This window comes from Thrips palmi, unplaced genomic scaffold (assembly GCF_012932325.1).
Source record: "Thrips palmi isolate BJ-2018 unplaced genomic scaffold, TpBJ-2018v1 HiC_scaffold_10, whole genome shotgun sequence".
In the NCBI taxonomy this organism is placed as follows: Eukaryota; Metazoa; Arthropoda; class Insecta; order Thysanoptera; family Thripidae; genus Thrips; species Thrips palmi.
The window spans coordinates 10,869,271-10,894,148 of NW_023144621.1; the positions used below are offsets into that span (position 1 = coordinate 10,869,271).

At 65.6% G+C, this 24,878-nt stretch overlaps 1 protein-coding gene across 2 annotated transcripts in view; it reads left to right on the top strand.

The window, feature by feature from the left end:
- LOC117654219 overlaps positions 1-24,878 on the top strand; it is a 44,356-nt gene that overhangs the window by 3,818 nt on the left and 15,660 nt on the right. The gene's annotated exons all lie outside the window — the stretch shown is intronic.

Here is a 24,878-nt window from a genome sequence, read left to right on the forward strand (position 1 = left end):
TTTAAATAATTCGACCATTCGACCAATAATTCCCTTGGGACTAGTTTAGCCGACGCATCGAACGTACCTGCGCTTCCTCGGCGTACACGACGGGGTTGATGAGGACGGGGCTGGCGGCACTGGGGCGCACGGGCACCATGGGCTCGACGACGACCTCGGTCTGGACCGGCTCGGTGTCGGGGGCGGGGGACGCCGCGGGGGACGCCGCGGGGGACGGAGCGGACGGCGGCAGCATCTTCTCGACCTCCTCCAGGGACACGACGACCTGCTGCTCGGTGTCGACAGTGTCGACCTCGGCGGGGGCCTCGGCCTTGTGGCGCGGGGGTCCGCGGGGCCGCTGCCGAAGCTGCTGCTGGTGCTTGGCTTGCCTCTGCTCCTCCTCGAGTTGCGCCTGCAGCTGTGCCTGCAGCTGTGCCTGAAGCTCTTGCTCCTGCTGCAAGCGCTGCTGCTTGAGCTTCTTGAGCTGTGCCTGGTGCAGGTGCTGTTCTCTGAGCTCGTTCTGCGCGTGCAGCTCGGCCTGCAGCCGCTGGTCCCTCAGTTCGTTCTGCGCCTGGAGCTCTGCCTGCAGCTGCGCTTGCAGCTCGTATTCCTGCTGTTGGCGCAGCTGTTGGTCCCTCTGCTTCTTCAAGTCTTGCGCCTGGAGCTGGGCCTGGAGTTGCTGCTCCCGCAGCATCTTGAGGTCCTGGACCTGCAGCTGAGCTTGAAGCTGCGCCTGGAGCTGCTGCTCTCGCTGGCGCTTGGCCTGTTGCGCCTGGACCAGCGCGCGCACTTCTTGCTCGTGGTGCTGATGGGCGCGAAGCTGGTCGCGCAGGCGCTGGCTCTGCAGTTGTGCACGCAGCTCCTTGGCCTGCTGTAGCTGCTGCAGCTGCTGCTGTTGCAGGACGAGCAGCTTGACGCGGTAGGCCTCGTCCAGGAGCAGCTGCTGCTGGTTCTGGTGCTGCTGCAGCAGCTGCTGTTCTTGCTGCTGCTGTTTCTTGCGCTGTTGCTGGCGAAGCTTGGCTCTGGAAGCACGAGAAAGGGAAATGTCAGTGGGGGTCCAAGCTGGTTCGCGCCTGGTGGGTAGGCCACCCATCGTACGCAGTGGGCCAGACCTGAGCCGGGCGTCGTCCTCGGGGAACACGACGTGGTGGTCGGGGGCGGGCGCGGCCACGGCGCGGTAGTAGTTGGCGGTGTCGGTGAGCGGCTTGAAGTAGTCGTCCGAGTCCTTGTTCTCGGGCGTGAGCGGCGGCGACGGCAAGAAGGGCTGGTCCTTGAGCCTGCTGGCGCTGGCCGGCGTCACTGGCCGCGAGCCCTGTTGGAAGTCGAAGCGGAACAGCGTCCGGGGCGGCGCCCCCTGCGTGGCGGCGGGCACGGCGGGCACGGCGGCGGGACCGTGGGTGCGCGGGGGAGGCACGGCCGCCGGCCTGACGACGTACGCCGGCAGCACGTAGCCGCCGCTGCCTCGCAGCCGACCCTGGAAAGGGGAAGGGAAGCATTAGTCGGGTCTGCCTGCGACGAGTTCGCGGAGGCTTCGGGGCTTACCGTGTAGGGCTCGAGGCCGTTGGGGACGGGCTGCAGGCTCTGCAGGGCCGAGGGGCGCTGCGCCAGGCCCTGCGCCACGTAGTACGTCATGTAGGGCACGAGGCGGCGGTAGCGGTCCAGGGAAACGGACGACGCAGCGTGCGGCGTGGCCACTGTCATGGTCGGGGTAGCGGCGGCCTTGGGGACGGCCTTGGTGGACGCGGCGGTGGCGTGCTGGCAGCCTGCAACGGAAGGGGCGCATTAGCGCGTGGAGTAGCACCGCTAGTAGCGCAGCGACGCCCGTCTGCAGGCAGCCCAACGCACTCCGACACCGGCAGCCAGCCAGCTAATGGTGGCGCGCTGGCGGCCGGCTGGCGGGGCAGGTCGAGATGATGGCCGTGTGAGATGGTAAGTCTCGTCGCGCGGAGCTGGTTCCGTTGGGCCGCCGCGCGCCGCCGTGCTCAGCACGACGCAATCGGACTGGACGCGCGGCTCGCTTTCTAACGCACAATTCGCCGCGATGGTCTTCCCTGCCCGGAGGAGAAAGAGACCCGCATCGCTTTGTGTGCTTGGCGGGAAGCCGCTACGCGTTCGTCGGGGACCGTGGCCACTCTGGTGTCCCTCCGCCTCCGGCCTCCGGGACCGAACCTTCCCCGCCCACCCTGGCCCGATGGGTGACAAACGACGGCGGCGGCCACGCCACTCGGGGCCTAATGGGGGGCTCGCACGACGGCGGCCAGGGCGACGGGTCAGGGGGTCGCGCTGCCTGGTGGCGCCGCGGCGCGCGGTGGCGGCCTGCTGCAACATGTGCGCGAATTTATAGACGAGATTGCACTGCTTCTAATGCAATGCAGTGGAATGCACGCGGCGCGCGGGCCGCCGTGACGGGCAGCTTGACGTGCAGCCGGGTCAGAGCGGACAGCCGGCGGGGACGGCGCGCGGCCCGCCTGGCGTTGTAATGCACGGGGAGCCAGGCACTTGAGAAGGCCGCGTCTTTTTATTGCGGCCAGGAGCTCGGGATTGCCTGGATTGCCTGTTGATGGCGTTGTTTTTTCGTCGGACTCATTGTGTGTGGACAGGCACTTAGCGGGGTGAGCGGCGCCGGGCGGCTGCCGTATTCACTTGACGCCCGCTTGGCACGGGATTTGCCACGCCCTGCCTGTTCCCTGCCTGTGCCCTGCCTGTTCCCTGCCTGTTCCCTGCCTGTGCCCTGCCTGTGCCCTGCCTGTGCCCTGCCTGTGCCCTGCCTGTGCCCTGCCTGTGCCTGCCTGTGCCCTGCCTGTGTCCTGCCCGCCCGCCTTTCGCCTGCCCGGCCCGGAGCTACTAGTCCTGGCTGCCAATGACTCGATCCGCGCCTTCAGCCCGTTGGCGGCCGTTAGCGCCCCAAGCGACCCGGCCGTTGCCCCAGCACTGCTTTCGTCACTCCCTCTCGCACTCATAGGCCGTTCTGTAGGGGTGTGGGAGAGAGAGCGACGAAGCACGTTTCGAATCAGTCAACACACACTGAAGATCACTCATGACCTGTTGCTTCATGTTACGAACGACTTTATTAGTATTATGATGGATTTATATCGCATAGTGCTGACAAATAGCTTGGTTTCATGACTGCGCAACATTTTTCAGTCGGAAATTGAGGTGTCGATCAAAAGTTACGTTCGCTTCCAGACGCGTCCAGTGCGGGACCTTGCAGGCGTTAGCGATAGTGGAGGATGGGATGGCTTCCTTTCGGAGGCTGGAAATTAGTTCCCCCCCTTACGCAAGCACTCGTTTGCTGCCCCCGTTTGCCGCCCGCTCCAGTTTGACTTCTGGAGCGTCCTCACCTGGAGCCGGGCCAGTCCGGCGGCCTCGGACCGGCCGGTATAGGTCGAGATGCTCTTGATTCGCATCTGGATTTGAGCAGTGTTTCGCCACAAAGGCCAGCCCGAGTGCGTCGCCCAGTGTGTCTGTGTGCGTGCGTGTGTGTGCGCTGAGTGTTTTGCCGGTCCGCGGGCGAGTCAAAGCCTAGGCACTGCGTGTTGCCACCGCGCCGGTCCCGCTGGCCCTGGAGGCCCTGGCCGAGGCCCTGGCCGTGCTTGCCTCGTCCGCGCTGGCGTCGCGTCGGCGACGCTCTCCGGTTGCATCGGCCCGGTTGCATCCTTTGTGTGTGCGCGCGAGGACACGCTGCGCTCCACGTTTCGATGAGCGGGTATTTATCGCAAGCGAAAGGCCAAGTTTAAGGGACGCTCGCCGGGCCGGGCCTTGTCGGGTAATGACAGCGGTGCGGCGGCGCCGCTATCTCTGCGTCAGATCGCCCCGCGCCGCGGGATGATATAATTGCCCGGAGAGGCGCGGTGCGCGGCGGAAGTGCCGCCGTTTTCCCCTCAAAACGCGCGCCGCGGCGGGATTTGAACCAGTGCCGCTGCCTGCTGGTTAGCGCCGCCTGGCTGAGGATGCGTGGATGAGAAAACGAGATCTCAAAATTTGGCACCCGGAAATGCTTCCCTCCGGTGAGATGTGGCGGTGTGCCTCGCCTCCTCGGCGGGCCGCGGATAGCCGCCGGGCTGCGCGCGGGTTCATCCCGGTGCCGTAATGTAATGCCTGCAGGCGCGGCACGGCATGGCGGGCCGCCAGCCCAGGCTGGGCCAGGCTAGCCCTTCCCGGGGTGCGGAGGCGCGGAGGGCGTCCGAGTTTTCTCTTCCTCATGCAGGTAACGACGGAGGATGGGTCGGCCAGCCTGACCTTATCTAGGTGTGTTTGGATTAGCTCTGCCCCCTCCCTTTCCCCTCCCCCTCGCCCCGCGGACTCTATTCAACCCACCGCGGGTGAACGGTGCTCGCGGTTTTACGGCGCGCTGCCCGGAGGTGAGCTCGGCCACCAAGGAAGCGCCGTCGTCGTGGGCCGGCCGGTTCGAATACCGGCGCGTTTTAATTTTATGCCTTTGTCCCCGCGTGCCGCCGGCGGGGCGGGACTCTCATCTCCGGGACGGCGACGACGTTGATGCTCGGTCGAGTCACGGTCTGAATCCCGCCTGAGGCCGGTGCAGTGCGGTGCACTGTGTGCCCTGGTGGCGGGGCAGGACACTGGCAGGACACCGCGAGGGCGCATGTTTGTTTTTCGCGTGCTTTCTTTCTTGCTTTTTGGCTGTTGGAACGGCCTTGCTGCGCCCTGGCTGTGCCCTACGGCGGTTGCGCCAAGTCGTCGGCGACCCTGTGTGCCTTGTGCCTTTTCGGCGGCGCCCGCAACCTGGCTCGCGGTTCCCTCGGACTGCCCCACTGTTTCCACGAAACGAGGGACCGTTGACGATGGATTCCGGAAAACACTTAAAAGCAGTTTGAAATCGCAGGGCCCTTGTGAAAGCTCGCCGGCCGGGTGGACTTGAGGAGGCTAGCGGCCTTCTTGCGGGCGTGTCTACCCTGGAGTTCGCAGGCGCTCAGGCGTGGTGCGGGCCTGCCTACCCTGGAGTTCGCAGGCGCCCAGACGTGGTGCGGGCCTGCCTACCCTGGAGTTCGCAGGCGCTCAGGCGTGGTGCGGGCCTGCCTACCCTGGAGTTCGCAGGCGCTCAGGCGTGATGCGGGCCTGCCTACCGCGGGCATCGCGGGCGGGCCGCCCGATGGCCCTGCCCCGACAGGCGATTTGTTCGGCACGCGCAACGACGTCGGCGTGCGTGGCTTCGGGAGCCCTCTTGAGTGATTCGGCACGGTAACGACCCGCGCCATGAAGCCCTGGTGTCGTTAGCCGAGGATGAATGACAGGGAAGTGCAAGGGCGGCCCGATGGGCGGGCCGTGCGTTTGCAGGGCGGCAGGGCGGCGCGCGCTTCCTGGAGCACACAGTGAAAGGCAGGCGCGTCCTCCGCCGCCCCGCCGCGCGAATGTTGCCGCACTGGTCAGTATGTAGACTGATTCTGAGAGTGGTTTTCGTCTCTCTCGCACTCGAAGGGCGTCCCGTTAAGGTGCGAGAGAGACAGAGCGACGAGAAACACCCGCGGAGTCAGTCTTCTGGTTGATTGGCGGCGGCGCTGGACTCGCTCGAGTTGGTTTCCGCGGGAGGCCGGCTTCGGCCTAGCGTGCCGTCGCATTAGGTCAGCGGGACTGCGGTTTTGTGCGTACTCGCGTGTCCTGGAGGACACTGTTGGACGCGGCTGGGCGTGTTGGCAGGGTCACCGCTTTGGCCGCGGCGGCGCGCTCAGGCGGTTGCGGGCCCCGCAGTCCCGCATACTCTACTACCCCTGTTGTGCCATCTTGGCGACGCGATTAGCCTTGAAAGGCATCAGCGCGTGCTGTCGCGTCACGCAAGGCGGCCGTGCCGCGCCGCGCCGTGCCCCGCCCTGCATCCTGCACGCCGAGCGGCACGCCGAGCGGCACGCGGCCGAGGACGGCGGACGCGCGGACGCCAGCACGAGGTCCGGTCCGCGCCGGCTGCGCAAAGCGCGCTGCCCTGAAAGGAGCTGGCGCGATGACGCGGGGAAACGGGGAGCGGTCCTTGAGGAGGGGGACTCGGTGATTCAATCTGGAAAGAGGGTTTGAGTGGCGCTTGTTTTTCCCCCGATTGGTGCGCTGCCTCTGGCTGCCTCGCTGGCTGCCTCGTGCACGTCGGCCTGCCGGGTGCGAAGCAGTCGGAGCAGGTGCCCGCGGACCACGCTGCATTGTCTGGCGGCGCCACGGCCGCGGCGTGCCCCCGGCGTGCCGGACTGCCGCGCTGCAGGCTCGGACGCTTTGTCCCTCTCACCCCCGCGCGAGTACGACAGAGACGGAGCCACGATTTGGAATGAGCCTGCAGACAAACGCGGCGCTAATCACTCCGCAGGGACGACGCCGTCCTTGGCCTTCCGCCGTCACGATCCGGGAGGAGGCGGCGGAGGCCTTTCCGCCTGCCTGCCTGGCCGCCCGGCCGCCCGCTCGGACGGGAAGCGAAGCAACAAAAACGAAACAAAAGATGCAGCCGGCGCTTAAAAACATGGGGAAAGAATGATTATTTGTGGCGCCGATTTCCAGGTGGTTGCCGGCGGCGGAGCGGCGGAAGCGCGTTGCGTGTTGGCACGCCACCGCAAAGACAAAGCCGTTGCAACGTGTGGCGGCGTCAGCCCGCGGCAGCCTGGCCTGGACGCCTCGCCGAAATGAATGGCACTGTCTCGCGGAGGGAAGCGACGGCGACAAGTGTAGCGGCGTGGAGGCCGCGCGGACGCCGCGCGGATTAGGGCCGGGGAATGTTTACTATCGTGCTCGGAGGACGGCGTCGACGGCGTCCGCCCTTTAGTGCGCCCCGGGGCGGCGCGGCGCGGCGTTTGGGGCCGCGGACTGGCCGACTCATTGGAACAACACAACGTAGCGCTGAGGCAACGGACTCACGATCTCATGACAAAACGGTCAATGAAAGGGAAGGCGGAGCGGCAGACTGATCCCGAATGTGTCTGTCGCACTCGTTGGGCGTCCCGTGCAGGCGCGCGAAGACAGCGACGAGCCCGCTGTGCAGAATCAGTCTGCTGCTGCGTCTACCCCGCGCATGCGCTCTGGGCCGCAAGGCGTGAAGAAAGTGGCGACGGTGTAACCGCGCACGGCGGGCACGGCGCCAAGTTTCGGCTGGACGCGCCCCGGGCTGGACATTGGCTGGACAAGCAGGCGAAGCAGGCCGTGGAGGCGAGGTGGACGGGCCGGGCCGTTGACCCGGGGAAGGCCGTCCGCCGGGCGCGCGGCGCGCTGGCCTGGTGCGCGGCTCCGCGGCGTGCTCGCGGAGCGTGTGCTCTGCGACGGACGGTATGATGTATGGGGCTGGCCGGGCCGGCCGGCTGCGCAATGTGTATGCGGCCCATCAAGGCGACCGCAAATCAAAACGCGATGCGGCCCGCGGCGACGGCCCTGCTCTGCCGTGCCGCGCCACGCCGCTCGGAGTGCCAGCGCTCGTCGCCACTGTAAGGAGGCTTCCGTGCAGCGCCATGTCCCCGACCTCGGCGTCGAGCCGTCGCAGTAGTAGCAGGGTGATTATGCACGCCAGCCAGCCAATGCGGACCCGCTGACTCCGGCGATCACGCGGACGCGGCGTGTCAATGGGTGCGATCAGGGCCGCGCCCCGTGACGGCACGGCACGGCCGTGACTTTTCGTGACACGCCTCGCGACTCGCCGTGTGAACCGAGAGCCGTGATTGCAGTCCCCTTTAAGGAAGGACCGTCCGCCGGCCCGTCCACCTCGTCCACCTCGCGCTGGGAATCCACCCCTTTTCCCCGGCTCGATTCCCGCCGGCCTCCGCCCGCCCCGTCGTTTCGCTCTGGACTCTGGAGGGCCGCCAGCTCCGCCAGCTCGCCTGTCCCACATGGCGCGGCGCGGCCGGGCCGAGGGCCGGGCGGTGTGGCAATGAGGGGACGCTGCTGGACGCGCTGGCCGGGATGACGTGCCTGGGGATGTGGCGGTGCCGGTGGCGCTCACGTGAGAGTGTTGTTGCCGGACAAGGCGCTGGCTGTGCCGGCCGCGCCGGCCGCGCTGGCGGATGCAGGGAAAGTGCCGCCCCGGCCGGCCGCTCCACTCGATATTCAGGGGGCAGAGGAAACAAACCCGTCGTCGGAGTGCACTCGGGGGTGGCGGCCGGCCGGCCCGGCTCGTGTGTGGCCGTGCGGCCGCGCCCAAGGAAAGCAAGCGTCGGGCTGCCGCCGCCGCCAACGCCGTGCAGCTCTGATATGTATACTTTTGTGGCGTACTGGCGTACACGTGTAGCGCTCCCTTTCGATTATGTGGGGCCGCGGAGCACGCCACGCGGCGCAGCGGTGCGCTGGAGCAGCACGACGAGTGGCGTGGCGCGGCGGGGCTGTGCAAAAGGCAAAAGCGTTGCCGAGGCGCGGCGCGCTGGCTGCAGTAGCCGGGCAGTAGCCTGGCAGGCCACCTGAACCGTATCAGGGCCGCCATTATGAGTGGGGCTCTTTTCCCTTTCCTTTCCCTATGCTGCACATGCTAAATAAAACGTTACGGTGGCCCCCCTCCCCCTCCCTCACGCGCCGGACCGAGGCGCTCTGGACCGCGAGGGCTGCTGCGATGGGCTAGTCTTTCCGGTCGGGCTGCCGCTGCACCGCACACATTCGATTGTCCCTGGGCTCTTTTGCAAAGTTGCCGTCAGCAACGTTTAAAAGAATTTTTAAAAATGATTTTTCCCCGTTATTTTTCATGCAGTTGTTCGCCGTCTTGTTTCGCTTGATTTTACTGGAGCAATGAAATACAATCCACTCAGGCTTGCGCCGGACAGGTTGGCACGACAGCACAGGGAGGGGAATGACTTGACGCCAACTTCATTTCGAGGAAAAAAATAAAAATTGTACACCCAATAAAAACCCGAACCGAAAATGTAAATCACAAATTAAGACAGTAAGCAGTCTGTAAAAATCGAGTGAGTGGATGCATAAAATGGAAAGTGGTTCTCCCCCTTCGGGCAGGCTGTAAGTGTAAACAGCCCGGTTCGCGGCCAGGGGCCAGGGCGCGCTGCCTGGCTTGCCTGGCTGGGTGCGATGCAAAACGACTCTCATTGAACTGGCCGCGCACTTGCAGTGCAGTGCCTTTGTTGATTCAATTACGAGTAATGACGGTGCTGGCTGGCGCGCCTTGGGACACGCGGCGGTGCAGGCACGGCAATGCTGGGCAATGCGGGGCAATGCGAGCTTGTTACTCGATTTTACGGGCTTCTCGCGTCTCTGTGTCCTTTGGTAATTGGTTCTGTGGGCGCAGCGGGGCGCGGCGGGGCGGGCCAACCAGGCCGCGTCACTCCACCGGGCCCTTTACAATCGGCTGGCTCTTGATTTGCTCTTTGGTTCTGTTGCAGGTGGGTACACCGACGAGGCGGCCGAGGCGAGGCGGAGGCCGAAGCCGAGCTTACGGCTGTTTTGTTCGTTCCTTTCACGCGGCCCGACCGACGGGCCCTACACTGGCGTGTCGTCACGCGCCCGTCACGTTTCGTGACGCGTCGTGACGGCTGTCTGATGCTGCCTCATGACTCGCCGCTTCATGTCCACCTGCGCGGCTCGGCGGTGTCGCCTTACGGCTTCAATTTCGTCCTAATTCCTAGCCGCTTTGAAATTGGGCAAGAGTCTTTTTTTTCTCTGGCGGCTTTTGAGTGGGGTTTGGGGCGTTGTAGGGTAATAGCGCCCCCGCAACCCGGCGCGTACACACACACACACACACAACCTCGCGGATGCATACTACGTGCCTGGCCCGTGAGAATGGCGCGCCGGGTGCGGGTGGGGGTCGGTGCGTGTAGAGGGGAGGGGGGCGGGGCGGGAGAAATGGAGAAAGAGGTCTTAATCACGTACGTGGCTGAATAATGGCGCCGTTGTTACATTATTACCACTACACCATCGCGTTGTGTGGGCGGCAGCGCCGGGCGCCGCGACCTATCCCAAGCCGGCTTGACCCCCGAGTCGTGACCGGGAGGAGGTGTGAATCGTGCGGGCTGCTTGTCGCTTTTTCCGCGTGTAGCGTCACCGAGCCGTGGGTGGGCGTGTCGGCGTGTCGCGTTAAACGTGGCTGAATGTGAGCCGTCGGGCCGTCCTTCACTTGTTGCTGCACTTCGAGTGGCTTGCACCTGCAGCTTGGGATGCACCGCGCGCAGTGCCGGCAGTGCGGCGCCACGCGAGATGAGTGCAAGCAGATTGCAGCGCGGTGAGTCGGCCGGCCGACGGCGGTATGAAAAATTCGCCTTGTGCAAGGGGGCTCGATTTGGCTTGCGACGACGCGAAGGTGCACTCTGGCTGCAGTGACGTGGTGGGTGACTCGGCGACGACGGGGGGCTTCGCTGCGCCGCCTCGCTGACCGGTGTGCGGGCCGTTTGGAAAGTCTGGCGGTTTACTGGACCAGGTTGTTCTGACCTGGCCGCCGGGCTCCTCGACCTGCGACTGCACTGTGGAAACGAGGCGGTGGCAGCACTGCCTGCTTGATAAAGTTGCAGGGCGGCCGGACTCGTAAACGCGTTTACGCGTGTAGCGGCCCTCGTCGATGAGGCGATACTGTTGTGGCGCCGTTTTTTCGGTGAAAGGAGACTGCCTTGGGACGGGTTTGGCGCGTCGTGTCGCAGCGAGGCGGCTGCAACGCCATACTAACGCCACGCCACCGCCAAAGCACCGCCCTGTGGCGAGTCCCCTTCTGGGACCGGATGCAGGCACAGGGCCTCCGCCGTTGCGTTTGCTGACATAACCTGCCCAGGGCGATACCTGTGGGTACCTGTGGGAGATGCCGTGCCCCGGCCGGGTCATTATTGCCAGTGCCGTGCCGTTGCCGTGCGTCCGCGGAAGAGGTCTCCGTATCGGGACGCCGCCGTGCCCGAGTGCAACTCAATCAGGAGCATGATGTTGTGCTGCCGAACCGGGAGCGTGGACCGAGGCCACCGGCGTGCCGCCGTCGGCCGGTACGTGTTGTACACCGAGGAGCGCGCTGATGATGTTGTTGTTGTTGTGCTCGGGCGAAAGAGAGATCAAGTCGGGCGTGGAATGGGTTTCTGCGAGGGCTTATCCGGACGGGCGTTGTGTGCGTCTCGCGGAAAGGAAAGGGGAAGGGAGCGGAAAGCAATGGGAGTGCGGTGCCGGGCGGGGTGGCGCAAGCGCGCAAGGGTCCTTCTCGGTGTTTCGGCGCGGTGCGGCGCGGTGCGGCGCGGTGCGGTGTGGGGAGTAGCGCGGCTCTGGGTCACGACCAGCCCTGCGGTTCCTGGCCGTTCCTGGGCGTGCGCTTTGTTCTGATTATCCCTGGGATAATTAGCCGCCGCCGGGCAGGCCGGGCAGGGCCTCGGTGACCTCGGCGGGGTGCGGCGACGGCCGCCGAGGAGATGCTCCCCGTGATACTGCTGGGCCTTGTGGACGGCACTTCCCTTCTCTGCCAGCCTAGCCTGGATCACCTGCTACTGGTGACGGGGAGCGCCCCGCCCCACCCCGCCCCGCGCACAGACGGCACGGACCAGCAGCCATTGTTAGAAAGGGAAAAATCGGCGCGTGTTTGTCGGCGCTCACGTGGAAAACGGGTGTCTGTCTGGCTGGAGGACGGCGTCGGCCCGGCCCGCGGTTCCAAGAAACTTCCTCCGCCGCACGCGCCGCCGAGGCGCCGTGGGGCAGAAAGAATTACAGCGAATGGTTTAAAAATATCAACGACGTGTTTGGCGGAGAAAGAGAGAGTGTGCGCGCTGGGCGCCGGACTGGTCATTTCTTTTGGCGACGCTGGAGCAGCGGCCGAGCGCCGCGCGGGGCGAAGGTCAAGACTGGACGGGAAAAAATAAATTAGGGGGCATATCTGTCTGTCTGTCCGTCTGTTTGCCCGGGCCATTCTTCTCTTTTGACTGTGATTGCGCCTCGTATTGCCGCTTGCGGTCTTGGCGTGCCGCGTGCGCAGCCAAGTGGGTTTTTAATGCCGTGCCTTCGGCCGACGTGCCGCCCGTTCCCGCGGTCCCCTCCGCGGCTCGCATGATTTGAGCGCCGTGCGTCGACGTAGTACGTAGTACGTCTCGGCGCGTGCCGTATGATGTGAGCCTCTGTGTGTAGTGGTGGTGTGTGTGGCCACGTTGTTGCAAGGTCGGCAGTGTTGTTGGCGCCATTGTCGGCGCAGACGTCATACAGGGGTAACTGAACCGGCCCGGCGTGCGCGAGAAAAAAGTGTCTGGCGTGGCTGTGCGCGCACGGCCCGGTGGTGGGCGGCAGCGCGGCAGCACCGATGATGCAAATGGGATGGCCGGTGGCCATTGGCTGCCTGGAGTGGCCTGCCTGGCTGCCTGCCTGCCTGGCTGCCCGCCTGGCTGGCTGCCTGCCTGCCTGGCTGGAGCTCGCTCCAATTGGGAGGCGAGTGAACGGCGCCGACGAGGCCTGCCTGGCTGGTGCCGTCCTGTCCTTGTGCTAGAAGTGGTTGGCGGAGCGCGGAGCGCACCGAGAAAAAGTGCGACGTGTGACAAGCGGCGGTGGCGTCTTCCCCTCTCCGGTCATGTCTCGTCTTGAGCTCGCCCTGCCGGCCCTGCCTTCCCGACTCGTCTGGACAATGGCGGGGTTGCCTGGGCTTCGCCGAAAATGGGCGTAACCGTCGGTGTCCGCGCCGAGGCTGCCCAAGGCCTCGGCACCGCGGCCGGCCCTGGCCGTGGGGTATCAGGCCCTAGGGCTCGGCACTCCGGCGCGTGTGCGTGGCGTTGCACCACGTGGCCTGGAATTTGGGGGCTGCCGCGGCGCCGTGGCCGTGTGCTGTCGGCTTGTGGTCGATTGGACGCTGGCCGTCGACGAGCTGGGCGTGCCCGCGGCGCCGCGGCGTGTGTCGCCACCTCGCCTCGCCGCCTCGTCTGTGGGGATAAGGATGGCTGGTTTCCCTCGAGGATGGCCGGGCCGACTGGCCAGCGCTGCGATGCTGCGCCGCTGCGGTCACTTTCACTGCTAGCGATTCCCGCGGACGGGCGGACGCGACGCGACGCGACGCCCCGAGGCGGCCAGACGTGGTGGAGCCTCGCCAGCCTCGCGAAGGGCCTCGCCGGGGTCAGCCCCTTTGTCTGCAGTGCAGCCGGGGTGGGACGTACCCGTGCCTGGAAGCTGGCCGCTGGAATCTTTAGGCGGGACGCCGAAGGCCGGCGAGCAGCGGGCCGTAAGATGCGCCCAGCTTGGTTCTGGTGTCTACTTAAACGGGACTGGAATCGAGCATCACTTGATACCACCAAACGGGGCGCCCTTCGAACGAGGAATCGACCGGTGCTCGTTTGATGGGGGTCCTAGCGAGGGCCGAAGAGATGGAGGCGGCTCGAGAAGGGTCCCCGTGGGGTCCCGGGCGAGGATGCCGCAGTGGACGCCGGTCCCGATCCGAGATGGCCCCGTAAAGGGGAATCGGGGCGTTATGCAGGGCCGTCATTTTGGAGTGTCCTTTTCTCGAGTCGCTGCGGCGCTCGGAGGCGCTAATTGGCATTCCCCGACGAGGCAAGCGACGCAAGGCGAGGCGGGAAAAGCACGGCGAGGTGCAGGCAAAGCCAAGGGCCGCCCGGCCGTCCGGCAGCCCGCTGGGTAAAAGTGGCCGTCTGGTCAGCTGCCCGGCCGAGGCAGGGAAGCCTGCTCGGAAAGGTTGTCCCGCCTGATTGGTTTCCGGTCGATGAAGTCACTCCTGATGTCACTAACGGGGTGCCGTCACTCGGCGGAGCCAACGGCCCGGAGCCGCCCCGGGCCGCGCGGTGCTCGCATCGCTCCGTCTCGCTCGGAGCAGCGCCCCTCACGGGTGCGAGAGAGGGAGAGGGAGAGAGGCGGAGCGACAAGAGCACGTTTCGGAGTGACGCTGCTGATCCTCGATGCGGCGGAACGAAAGTGCCCCGTCTCGGCCGCTTTGCGCGCCTTGCCCGCTTTGCGTCTATCTCGCCGGGCTGAGTGATAATGGCCGTTTGTCCGGGGCGGACCGCGGCGTTCCGCCTGTCTGTCTGAGCGTGCCGCGCGATGCCGTGCGATGCCATCTCGCGGCGACTGCCGACTTTTCGTCGCCCTGTCTCTGTCGCATTCATGGGCCTCTCCGTAAGGGTGCGAGAGAGACGGAGTGACCAATCGACTCTTCTGAATCGCTCGGCTGGCTTTTTGCCTGCGGGGAAAGGGCATTTTCCGGGCACGCGCTGCGGCGGTGCCGGGCGGTGCGGTACGGTGCGGTACGGTACTCTACAAATCAAAGAGTGTACATGGTACGCTCTTACTGGAGCATGCCTGCAAGCACGCTCTAACTAGCGCATGCCTGCCAAGCATGCACTAACTAGTGCATACATGCCATGTACACGCTAACTGAAGCATACATTTACTGCATAAGGGATAGGGAGTTTTCTGCATCAGGAAGCGTGTACATGGCATGTATGCACTAGTTAGTGCATGCTTGGCAGGCATGCGCTAGCTAGAGCGTGCTTGCAGGCATGCTCCAGTTAGAGCATACTATGTACACTCTTTGATTTGTAGAGTACGCGTCACACCTGCCGACGTCTGTCCGCGCCGCCCGGCCGGCCCGGGGCGGGGGGCCGGACCCAGGACCGGACCAATAACTGGATTTGGTCCAGATGGAGATTGAGATTCGGGTTCCGATTCCGCTGTGCGTTCCGCCTCGCTCTGCTCTCGACTGCCGCGCCGACAGCCGGGGGAAAGGTAGTGGGCCGGTTTCGTCACCGTGATATACACTCCCACACGCGCGCACACACACCGCCGTGCCCGACTTTTTTTTTGAAGTGGCGACGTGTTTTCGTTTTGGCCGTCCGCGCTGATACGGGCGTTTCGCCACCCTGCGGATTAGGTGCGCGGCCGAACGGCGGCGCCGTCCGGGATCGATCCAGGGCCACCTACTCGCATTCCCTCTGCCCCACTTGCGGCTAAGTGAATTCAATGTTGGCGTCCGTGTCCGCGTCGCGGGAGGCCGTCTCTTGATTATGCGTTTTTACGCCGCAGACTCGCGGAAGCCTGGGCGGCCGCGCGGCCACGCCCCGCGCGTCAGCCGTCGCTGTGTGGCCGCCGTGGCCCGGCAGGCCGTGGGGCAGGCCGTCCTCGCGGCGAAGCCTCGCGGTGGACCGACGGCCGGCCGCGGCGTCGGCGTGCATTCCGGGGAAGGCCGACGCGACCGCAGCCCGCCGCGCCGCACCGCGCGTGTTGCGCTCAAATGTGTGGAAGCAGGCGGGCTGGGCGCGGCGTCGACGCCCGACCTCCCGTTTGCAATTAAACGTGCAGTGCATGGAAGCACCACCGGGGATTCAGATGAAGGCGAGAGAGAGGGAATGAAAGGAAAATAGCAGCGAGGCTGTGGCGCGCGCCAGCTGGACGCGTGTGCGCTCGCCGTTTTTTTCCTCTCCTTTTTCTTGCCTGCCTTCTCCGCTGCCCGAAGTGGCATGGACAGCAGTGGATTGGAGCAGCGAGACGCAAGAGTCGCCCTGGCCTGGGAAAGCAGTGGGGCGTTGTCTCCGGATGCGAGCGGCCTTGGCGCTGCACTGTGTGTCCGATGGCCGCGCGGCCGGCAGTCGGAGCAATAAGGACATGGCCATTACGGCCGCGCAGTGAGCCGCCAGCCCCGGGCCGCGATTGTCTGTAGGTCCGCGACGGAAACGGATGCTGAAGCACTAGTTGGAGCTGGGAGGCGGAGCAAAAAATCGGCTAGATGTCCGCCGCCTCGGTCCGCCTCATGGGGCGTCCTCGACGGTGTGTGAGTGCTTCGACACGTGTGATTGTGTGCGGATTTTTTTCCTGGGGGCGTCGCGTTGTGTTCGGCGTCGCCTTGGAGGTGGCGCTGCAGTGGCGCTGCCGTGGTTACGGCCGCGATGAAGTCGAGCAAACGAACCGCGCCGCCGCCGCGTCGTGAGGATTGGGCGATACCGCCAATGAGCCGCGCGGCCGCGTCACTGCTAATTGCAAAGAGCATCCTGTCTCTCTCGCACTCGTAGGGTGATCCGCAGGGGCGCGAGAGAGACGGCGGCGCCTGCAGCGGGCGGCGGTTCTGATCGGACGGCCTCGCCGGAGACTTGAACGCGCGAGCCAGACCCAGTCACCCAGTGGCGCGCGGTCGTCCAGCGCTATTGTCTGTCTTGTCTGCCGCGAGCGGGAAGCGGCGGCAAGCAGGAAGAGTAACTGACCTGCGCACAGGGCGAGGGCGAGGAGCAGCGCGTGTCTTGTCCACGGACTTTCCCAGGGCGAGCCTAGGGGCGAGCCTAGGGGCGAGCCGGCCCGGCTGGACTTCATTGTCGGGGCGGTGGGTGGCACGCGGCCACGCGGCTACACTGACACTCTCACTGGGGCACAAACTGACGCTTCACACGCACGGGCGTCAACACACGCTCACACTCGCGGAGGGGGCCCCGGCCGGCGCGGCGGGCCTGGCTCACTGCCGTGTAGCAGGTTCTCGCGTCGCGTCCCGTTCGGTTCCACTCGCTGCAGACGCCCGCCAGACACTGGGGGCTCGCCGCGCCGCCATGCTGGGCCGCGGCGCTGGGCTGCGGGGGCCCCGGCCGGAGCGGGGAGAGGGAGGGGCTCCGGGTGGGGGCCGCAGTGCCGCGGCAATAGTGCGGGCGGCGGGCATCGCGCTCGGCTACTTTTGAATGCTCACAACGAGTGCAAGTCGCGCCGTCACGCCCCCCTCAAGGCCCCCGCGGAGGTTTGCATGCGAGATGCGAATTGATTTGGCGAGGCGGGTGGGTGGCCTGCAGGCGGGTTGCATACAGGGCCTTGTCGTTTGTCTCTCTTGCACCCCTTCGGAACTCCCCCGAGCATTTCTCCCGGCCAAGAGCGTTTCTCGAAGGCGCTCATGGCACATATTGGATTCGAGAAATGCTCTTGCCATGACATATTTCGTGACCCGAAGCGACCCGAAACGCGCTTCAAAATATTTTTTGCGAGCCCAAGGTTGAGGGCTAGGGTGTTGCAGTGTGGCGGGCAGGGCCGCCCCTGCAGCCAATCAGCGCTCCCCAGTGCTCCGCATGCGCGGCGCGCCGTTTAAACGGAGGGCTCAATCGGCGCGCTGCCCGTCGGACCGGCAATTTACGGCCGTGCTTTGATTTACACGGCGGCGCTGCACTCTACTTTGGCGGTAGGCGAGGGGCGCTCTGGCCGGCGACGCCCCGGCGACGCCTGAGGGCGGTGCATTGGCGTCGTGCCGCGAAATTCGACACCCCGAGGCCCCCAGGCGCCTCGCGGCCCCGAGGGGCGTGACGGGAGAACTCCCCCTCCCTCTTTTATGCGTGGCAGCGCGGCTTCCTGGCCTAATGAAGATCGTGGCCGCGCTGTATCGCCATGTCGGTCGTCGGTTCGCCGCGCTTTGGCTGCTGCTGGCCGTGCCCGCTGATCTGAGATCCTCTTCCTGCCTGCCGGTCGGGGGTCGCCCCCAGCCGAGGCCGCCGCGGGGGTTATGCTGCCCATTCCGCGGACTGCGCGCTATCTGCCTATCGGCCGAGCTCGAGCCGGAATGGAGCGCCGGCGTGGGGCGGGGCGGCGTGGGAAAGAGAGGCGTCAGTCCGACGCGACGCCGGACGCCATGTGACGGTGCTAAGTGGCGTGCCAGGCGCGTGTCTGTCAGTTCAGTCAGTCAGTCACTTTAGTCAGTCACTTTAGTCAGTCACTTTAGTCAGTCACTTTAGTCAGTCACTTTAGTCACTTTAGTCAGTCACTTTAGTCAGTTTAGTCAGTCACTTTAGTCAGTTTAGTCAGTCAGTTTAGTCAGCCAGGTCAGTTAGTTCAGTCAGTCAGTTCAGTTAGTTTAGTCAGTCAGTTCTGTCAGTCAGGTCAGGTTAGGTTAGTCAGTCAGTTAAGTCAGTTAGGTCAGTCAGTTTTAGTCAGGTCAACCAGTTTTAGTCAGTCAGTTGAGTCCGTCCGTGTGTCGGTCCGGCTGGTCGTGCGCAGGGCGTTGCTTGGTGCTCGTCCCTGTCGACACACGTGACTGGTCAAGCTCGCTCGGTTCGCACGGCGACGCTCTAATTTCTGGTCGGGCCGCTCGCTCGCTCCGCCTGCACCCGCCAATCGCGCCGCCTGAGTGCCCCAGTCAATTGGATTGCCTACAGGTTGCTCGGCTGCTGGAGATGGACCAATACGTGGAGCTAGATGCGTATTGCGCTGATGTTTTTTGTTTTGTTTTTGTTTTTCCCGCGCCGGTGGGAGGGGAAAAGGATTGTGCGTCGGCGGTCTGCATTTCTCCGTCGTGCTTTCCTTTCGCTTTCGATTGAGATGCACTCTGCATGGCCTGCGCGTCCTTGCGTTCCGCGGGCACTGTCGCGCTGTTCCAACGGCGGAGCCGTAGTCAGGACGAGGCCCACTCCGCCTGGCAGAAAATGAAAAGTGGGTGGCAGCCCTGGCAGCGAGCGCCGCTCTCTGGAAACTAGTATATCTAGGTGTGGGCAGGGCTGCGCCTGCGCTGCGAGGCAGGCCGGCCGGCCGGCCGGGGCGGTCAGTCGGTCGATTTGTTGCTGCCTTGCCATGCGACTGGCGCACCCGACCGTGCGTTCGTGAAAGGACAAGCGTTTTTTTTTTGCCTGTCTTTTTTTTTTGACGTAATGGTTGAGGGCGTCTTGGTGAGCGGGTGAGTCGACTCCAGTGGTGTGTGTGGTCCAGGGTCCGCCACTGGAGTCGCAGGAAAGAAAGGGGAGACGCCGTTTGCACACACACTAACGAGGCTGGCGGCGCCGCTGGCGTGGCGATGCGTGGCTGGGCGTCGTCCTGAAGGCTCTTAATGAGAGTGGCGTCCAGGGCGTCGCGGCGCCTCGAGTCCTCGCGGTGTGACACGCGTCGCGTGCGCAAGTCGCGGTGCGCGTCGGGGCGCGCGCTTGCTCGGGGCTTGGCCTTGCAGTGGCGTGGCGGCGTCCGCCGGGACCGCCGGGGACGCGCTGCGCGGCCAGGCTGGCCAGGCTCCCGGCCTCGCTAAAGTGATTCGGAGTTCGCCAATCCCAGTGCCGCCTCGCGGTCTGTCTCGCGGGCTGCTCCTGCCCTACTTAGGTAAAAGCTCGGCGGGCCGTGCGGGCCGTGCGGGTCCCACGCCACTGCCGCGGCGCGCTGCGGAGCGCTGCCCTAGACTGGTGGTGCGTCGGAACTGGCTGGCTGCGCGTCCCTGCGTTGCGCAAGCGAATGTGCGCCAGTGTGTATGTGTGTGTTTCGGTGGAGAGGAGCAGGAGAATCCTGAGATTCCTTCTCATCGTCGTGGTTTCCTCCCCCGCGACGCGCGTCACGCGGTCCCCGAAGTGGCTGGCCTGCCGAGTCTGCGGTCCGCGCTGTCCGGCCGTGTCCGGCCTATCGCGGGCCTCGCACTCCGCGCGTAATGCCGGCCGCCGAGTGCCTCGCCGTGGAGTGCAGGCAGTAACACGTGGCCGAAACGTTAAGGAAATGGAGGCGCGGCCGCGACGCGGTTTGCTGCTGGTGAGAAAACGGTTTAATGGAGGTATCCCACGAGCGCCCCGCCCCGCCCGGCCGCGCTGAGGTGGCCGCGCGGACGCGCTCGCCACACGTAACCGAAACGTAAGGCGCACACCAAGGCGCGCGCTCCCATTGAGCGGCCCTTTTTTTCGGGGGCCGCTGGCGGGTCGCAGCGCCTGGCCGCGTGCGTGCGTGGGCACGCGCACGCCCCGGCGATGCGACGGCCGGCCGGCGTGACGCACGCGCCGCGCCGTGGGAGAGGCGTGCCGTGGGGTTGGTCGTGGTCGTCTTCGGCGCGGCCGGCCGGCCGGCCGGCTGGCTTTGTTTCCTCGTTCGGAAGAAAGCCCCGGAAAGCCGGAGGGGAGCGCGGCGCGACGGAAACGGGCAGAAGCGCGGTAAAAGCGCGGACGGGCCGGAAGGCGTCGCGGTTGTCAAGTCATGCGCGTCTTCGTCGTCGTCCTGGCCGACGTAACCGGCTTCGTGTTCGACCCGGGCGGCCAGGACGCCTTGCCGGGCAGAGTGGCTGCGCTGCGTGGCGGTGTCCTTGCCGGCCGTGTCCGCCCCGGTGTTGGTCGTGTCGCGGGTGAAAGGGCTGGCTGCCCTCTGGCCGGCCCCTGGGCTGGTCTTGAAGTGCCATGTCGCGGTGTCGGCCGACGTCCACAGCCTTGCAGCCAATGCCGTTGGGGCGGTGGGCCACGCCGATAACAGCACTCCGTCGCTCTGTCTCTCGCACCCGCTCCAAAAGCAAGGTGTTTCATCGGTTAATCACACACCCTGGAGGTCCGGAGACCGCCGCCCCGTCGTGGTAGTGAGATCAACCGTCGTTGAAACTCAGCCCGGTCTGAATCGCAATACAGCGGCGCTGGGCTTGAAAAACATGCCGGTCTGATCGGACGTCCGGCCGGAAAGACGCTCTTGTTCTTGTCGGACTCGGTGGCGGGCCGTCCTTTCCCGTCCCGTCCCCCGAGCACGCAGCGCAGCACGTTGGCGCCGCCGTCACGTACCGCAGCGCGCAGCCGCGTAGCCGCGTAGCTCCGGAAGCTGCGGCGGTCCTGGCAGTCCCCGGCAGTGCCCCCGCGGGCCGGAACGAGACCGCGCTGCTCGTGGGCGATACCTTATCCTCGCATCCCTTTCTCCCGGTGTGTGTGTGTTTGGGGGGGGGGGGGCGACGCGGCGCGCTGCTGCGCCACTGTAGTGGTTGCGGTGCACGGCTGCACGGCCGTGGCGGCGCGTGACCGCGTGACGATGCTCGACGCGTGCGCGGCCAGACGGGCCAGACCGCAGCGGGCCGGGCCGTGTCATGTAGAGGGCCAAGGCGGCAAGGCCTCGTCATCACGACCGCTGGCTGGGCTGGTCACTCGCACCGTGCCGCGAGCAAGCCGCGAGCCGTGTTTGGGGTTTGTTCGATCGTGACCGCGGCGGGCCAGTGACGCCGGGCAGGCCGCGAGGCGGGCGCGGTCTATGCTAAGTGGCTGGGCGGCGGGGCGGGCGGGGCGGTCGCCCGGCCGGGAGAGCCTTGGCGCCGTGGTGGTGCCGCGGTGGCGTGGCTCCGGGGAAAGGTGTGAAAATGAGCCGTGAAATATGAGTGGGCGGCGCCGTAGTGGCGGCCCGCTGCCCCATTGTGCTCATCATCATCAGCACCACAGGCTCTGCAGCACACGCCGATTGGGTTCCGGAAGTGGTCGATGGCCAGCGGGCAGCAGCGGGCGCAACTCCGCGCCGCGCACGATGCGCGATTAATGTTTGTCACGAAAACGCGGAGGGGGGTTTTGTGCAACCGTCATCGCATCGCTCAGGAGCGGGAGCAAGCTGCAACTGCGGACGGCTTTCTACGGCTCGTTTTATGGCATAATTAAGGAGAGAAAAGGGAGGGGGTGGCCGGGCGTTGGTGGCGCTGGAGACTCCCCCGGTTCGGGATGAGACGAGGACGCACCGCGACGGGACGCGTGTGTTTGTGCGCGTGCGCGGTGGGGCTACTGGCCCGCTCTACAATGGAGCCATTACACCCTGACGGCCCGCTGGCCCGCTTCCTGGAGGGAGACCTTCCTCCACTCCGCGGTCTTTGCAGTGTCTTTGCATCACTGTCCGCGTGCAGTCGCTGTGGGGCCGTTCCGAAGAGTCGTTTCGTCGCTCCGTCTCTGTCGCGCCCCTACGTGAGGCCCCGCGAGTGCGAGAGAGACGGAGAGAGTCGACGGCCGTGCGCCATCGGGCCGCCGCCATCATGCGTTGTGATAACTGGCGAGTGGTGTGCGCCGGGGCCATCTTGCTGCCGTGCCCTGCTTCGCCTGCTTGTACCGTAGCTGTACCCCGTACCCGCCTCACCCGGAAACAAATGGCTGCCCGAACGCGTTATGAGGCTCCTTGACGTGTGTGCACAGTGGCGGCGACGTCGCGACGCACGCAGACAGACGCGCGGCGGGCTCGTTGCAAAAGGAACGGGTCGGGTCGCACCAAGAAATGTAACGGCGCGGTATTGCCCCGGCCGGCGGCGCGGCGGCAGTAATGCGCTCGTTTGCGCGGAGGTCGTGTCGTCATTGTTTCCTATTTTTATGACGGGCGCGTGCCTCTGTCTGTGTGTGACTGTGTGCGTGCGACGGGCCGCGGCTTCTTATGCGTGGCAAGTGTGAAAGGAGGACGAAAGGGATTGTCTGGCGCCTCGGCCCGCTCGGCATAGGTCACGGCGTCGCTGGCCGGCGCGGTGCGCGGGGCGTCGCGGGGCGTCGCGGAAGCGGAGGGTATGCACTCTGCACTCCGCGCGGACTGCGGGCCGCGGACGCCGTGCCGTTGTTAAACTGATATAACTGCGGCGCCCGGTCGACTGGCCTCGCCGGACTCGCAGCAGCTTTGGAGCGGGAAGGGACGAGTCGAAAGTGAAAGGACGGACCGGGCCGCATGGGGCCGGGCTGGCTGGCTGGACACCGCGACCCGCCCCGCCACGCCCAGCTCCACGCCGTGCAGCAGGTGGCGAGGCGAGGCGAGGCCCGCCACCAGGACGGAGACGGCGTGATTGGAGCGCGGCGCGGACGCGTTTGGCAATTTGGGTGAACGGCTGCGGCGCGGCTCGACGGACAAGTGCTCTGCTCGTTCAAGGCCTCGGCGCGGCGGACGCTCGTAAACATCGGCGGATTAAGCGAGGCGGAGCCACGGAGCGCGATGGCCTGCCGGGGGTTGAAAAGAAGATTTCTCCGGTCCGAGGCGCGTGCGCGGGGCGGGGCGGGCATGCGCGCGTCGCGGGCAATTGTCTTAATGGCGGCGTGGCGTTGCTGGCCGCGCTGCCGGACACGTGTTATCCATGCACGGGGAAAGCCGGCCGGGGGAAAGGAACAGAAGGACACGTGGATGCACCGACCGGCAGATGCTGGGCGCGAGCGCGCCGGGCGAAAGCGCTGCAAGCGCCGCAAGCGCTGGCCGAGTGAGCGCGGTGCGAGCTGCGCCTTGCGTCCGCTCTTGACATTGGTGCATATCGGTGCGGCCGCGCTGGGCTCGCTAGTGCTGCCCGGAGAAAGCGCTGCCGCTGCATGCGGTGGCGGCGTCCCGGAACACAGGTGTTTAATTACTGGAGGGTCCGGCGCGGCGGTCGGTCACAGTGGTGTGGTCGCGCGGCGACGCGCCATGCACGGGTAATGGCGATGCCCCCGCGCGCCGGGGTGCTTACTCTGCCTCTCTCGGACTCATGCGGCTGTTCTTATGGGTGCGAGAGAGACAGAGCGACGAATACGACGCTCGGAATGAGTCCGCTGCATTATTGTTGCACTGCGGTCGGGCTGCATTGTGCATTTGGCTCGAGATGGCGGGCGGCGATAGCGAGAATGTTGTCGCGGTGCTCGCCGTGCACGCCGTGTGTCGCCACGGCCGTGCGGCGCCCCGTCGCGGCCCTGCGCCTCATTTGTATCGCGTCTGCATCAACAAGCCCTGCACTGGCCGACACCCATGTCCTGCTCGCTGTGTCATTGTTTGTTTTGTAGTGCCAGTGTCGGCCGATCCGGATGCACCACGCCGTGGACCGCTACTTGATTCAGCGGCCTTTGAGTTCGCCTCGCTAACTGGGTGGGGCGGCGCAAGGTCGCGGTGAGAGGCGAGTCAGCTTGGCGGACGCGGGGCAGCGGGGCACTGCACTGATTTATCCACTGGGGGCGTGGCGCCACGGCGGCCACGGCGCGGGGCCGGCAGGGCAATTGAATCCCAAACTGGGAAGGCGGCACTCGGTACCCCTCGGTGCGCGGGGCGCGGCGGGGCGCGGTGAGGCGGGGAGGCCCGAGGGGGGCCGCCGGCCAGCGCTTCGGTATCGGGAGGCCATCTGGCGGTGTCCACGCCGGCCAGTCCGGGCAGGGCGGCCACTGCCAGCGCATCATCTCGGCTCGTTTGTCGGCCACAAGCTCGGTCCTGAATTGTGGATCTCGTCCCTCAAGACAGAGGAGGATTGTGGCGTGCTGCGGGAGTCGGCGGGCGTTTGGGTGTTGCGGGCTGGCCTACCCTGGAGTCGGCGGGCGTTTTGGGTGTTGCGGGCTGGCCTACCCTGGAGTCGGCGGGCGTTTTGGGTGTTGCAGGGCGGGCGTTTGGCGTGCGCCGGGCTGACCACAGTTTTGGTTGTTGGTTGTGGTCGCCGCGTTGCGTGGCGCGTGCGCGTACACACAGTGAAGTAGACCGTGGCGCAGCCAATGGGTCGAGACGCTTCCTCGGCCCGCGTGCGGTATGGCCCATGTGGCGTTTCCGCGGCATTGGGCTGGACGACGCAGCGGCGCCGGGGTTGCCCCTGCGGTGCCGCGCGTCGGCCACCCTTCGTGCGTGCGCGGCGCGGGGCTGCGGACGTCGCGGCGGTGAGACGTGCCTTTCCCGCGCCGCGGCGGTAGGCGTCCCCTTCGACTCCAGCCGCCCCCCTCCTCCTCCCCCGTGACTGCGGACCGGTCGACTGCCGGGCGGCGTGGCTTTTGCCGGCTCTGCCGCTGGGCGGTTGTTCCTGCTTGTTGTGGAAGGCTGAGGCGTGTGTGGCGGCTCAGAGGACCACCCACCCGCAACACCCCTCTAAGGTCTTCACGTCACGCCGGTACGTCCTGAGATATTTTTTAAAAAACTTCCATAACAAACAAATAAACAAAGTTAATTTTCTTCCCTTCTTTTTCTTCAAATTTTTAACTTTGGCTGTATGTGATGCTATTTTCTGACCACGTGATACAAGTGTTATGGAGTTGGATTTTCGAGTGAAACCATTTTATATTCAAGGAAAGGAAGAAAATGCTTTCTGAAACGCTCTCTTATCTCTGAAGTTAAACTGCAGTTTTTCGCCGTTCTGCCTTTGGGTTTGAATTTTAAATTGAACCGCGAGGCGTGGCGTGTGGTGTAAGTAGGGTGAGAAGTACTGCGGCGTGATATGCAGCACGGCCGCGCGCGCTGGAGTGCACGCCACGCGGTGTGGCCCACACCTCGGTCCCCCTGGGGCGACGCGGGGCGACGCGGGGCGACGCGGGGCGACGCCAAGTGGAGTAGCAGTACCGCTGTGGGGTAGGGCGGGCCGAGGGGCCGGCAAGCTGGTCCGCCCGGGGAGGGTTTCATAAGCGAGGCAGTGCTTCTAGTGCAGTAAGTGTGTGTGT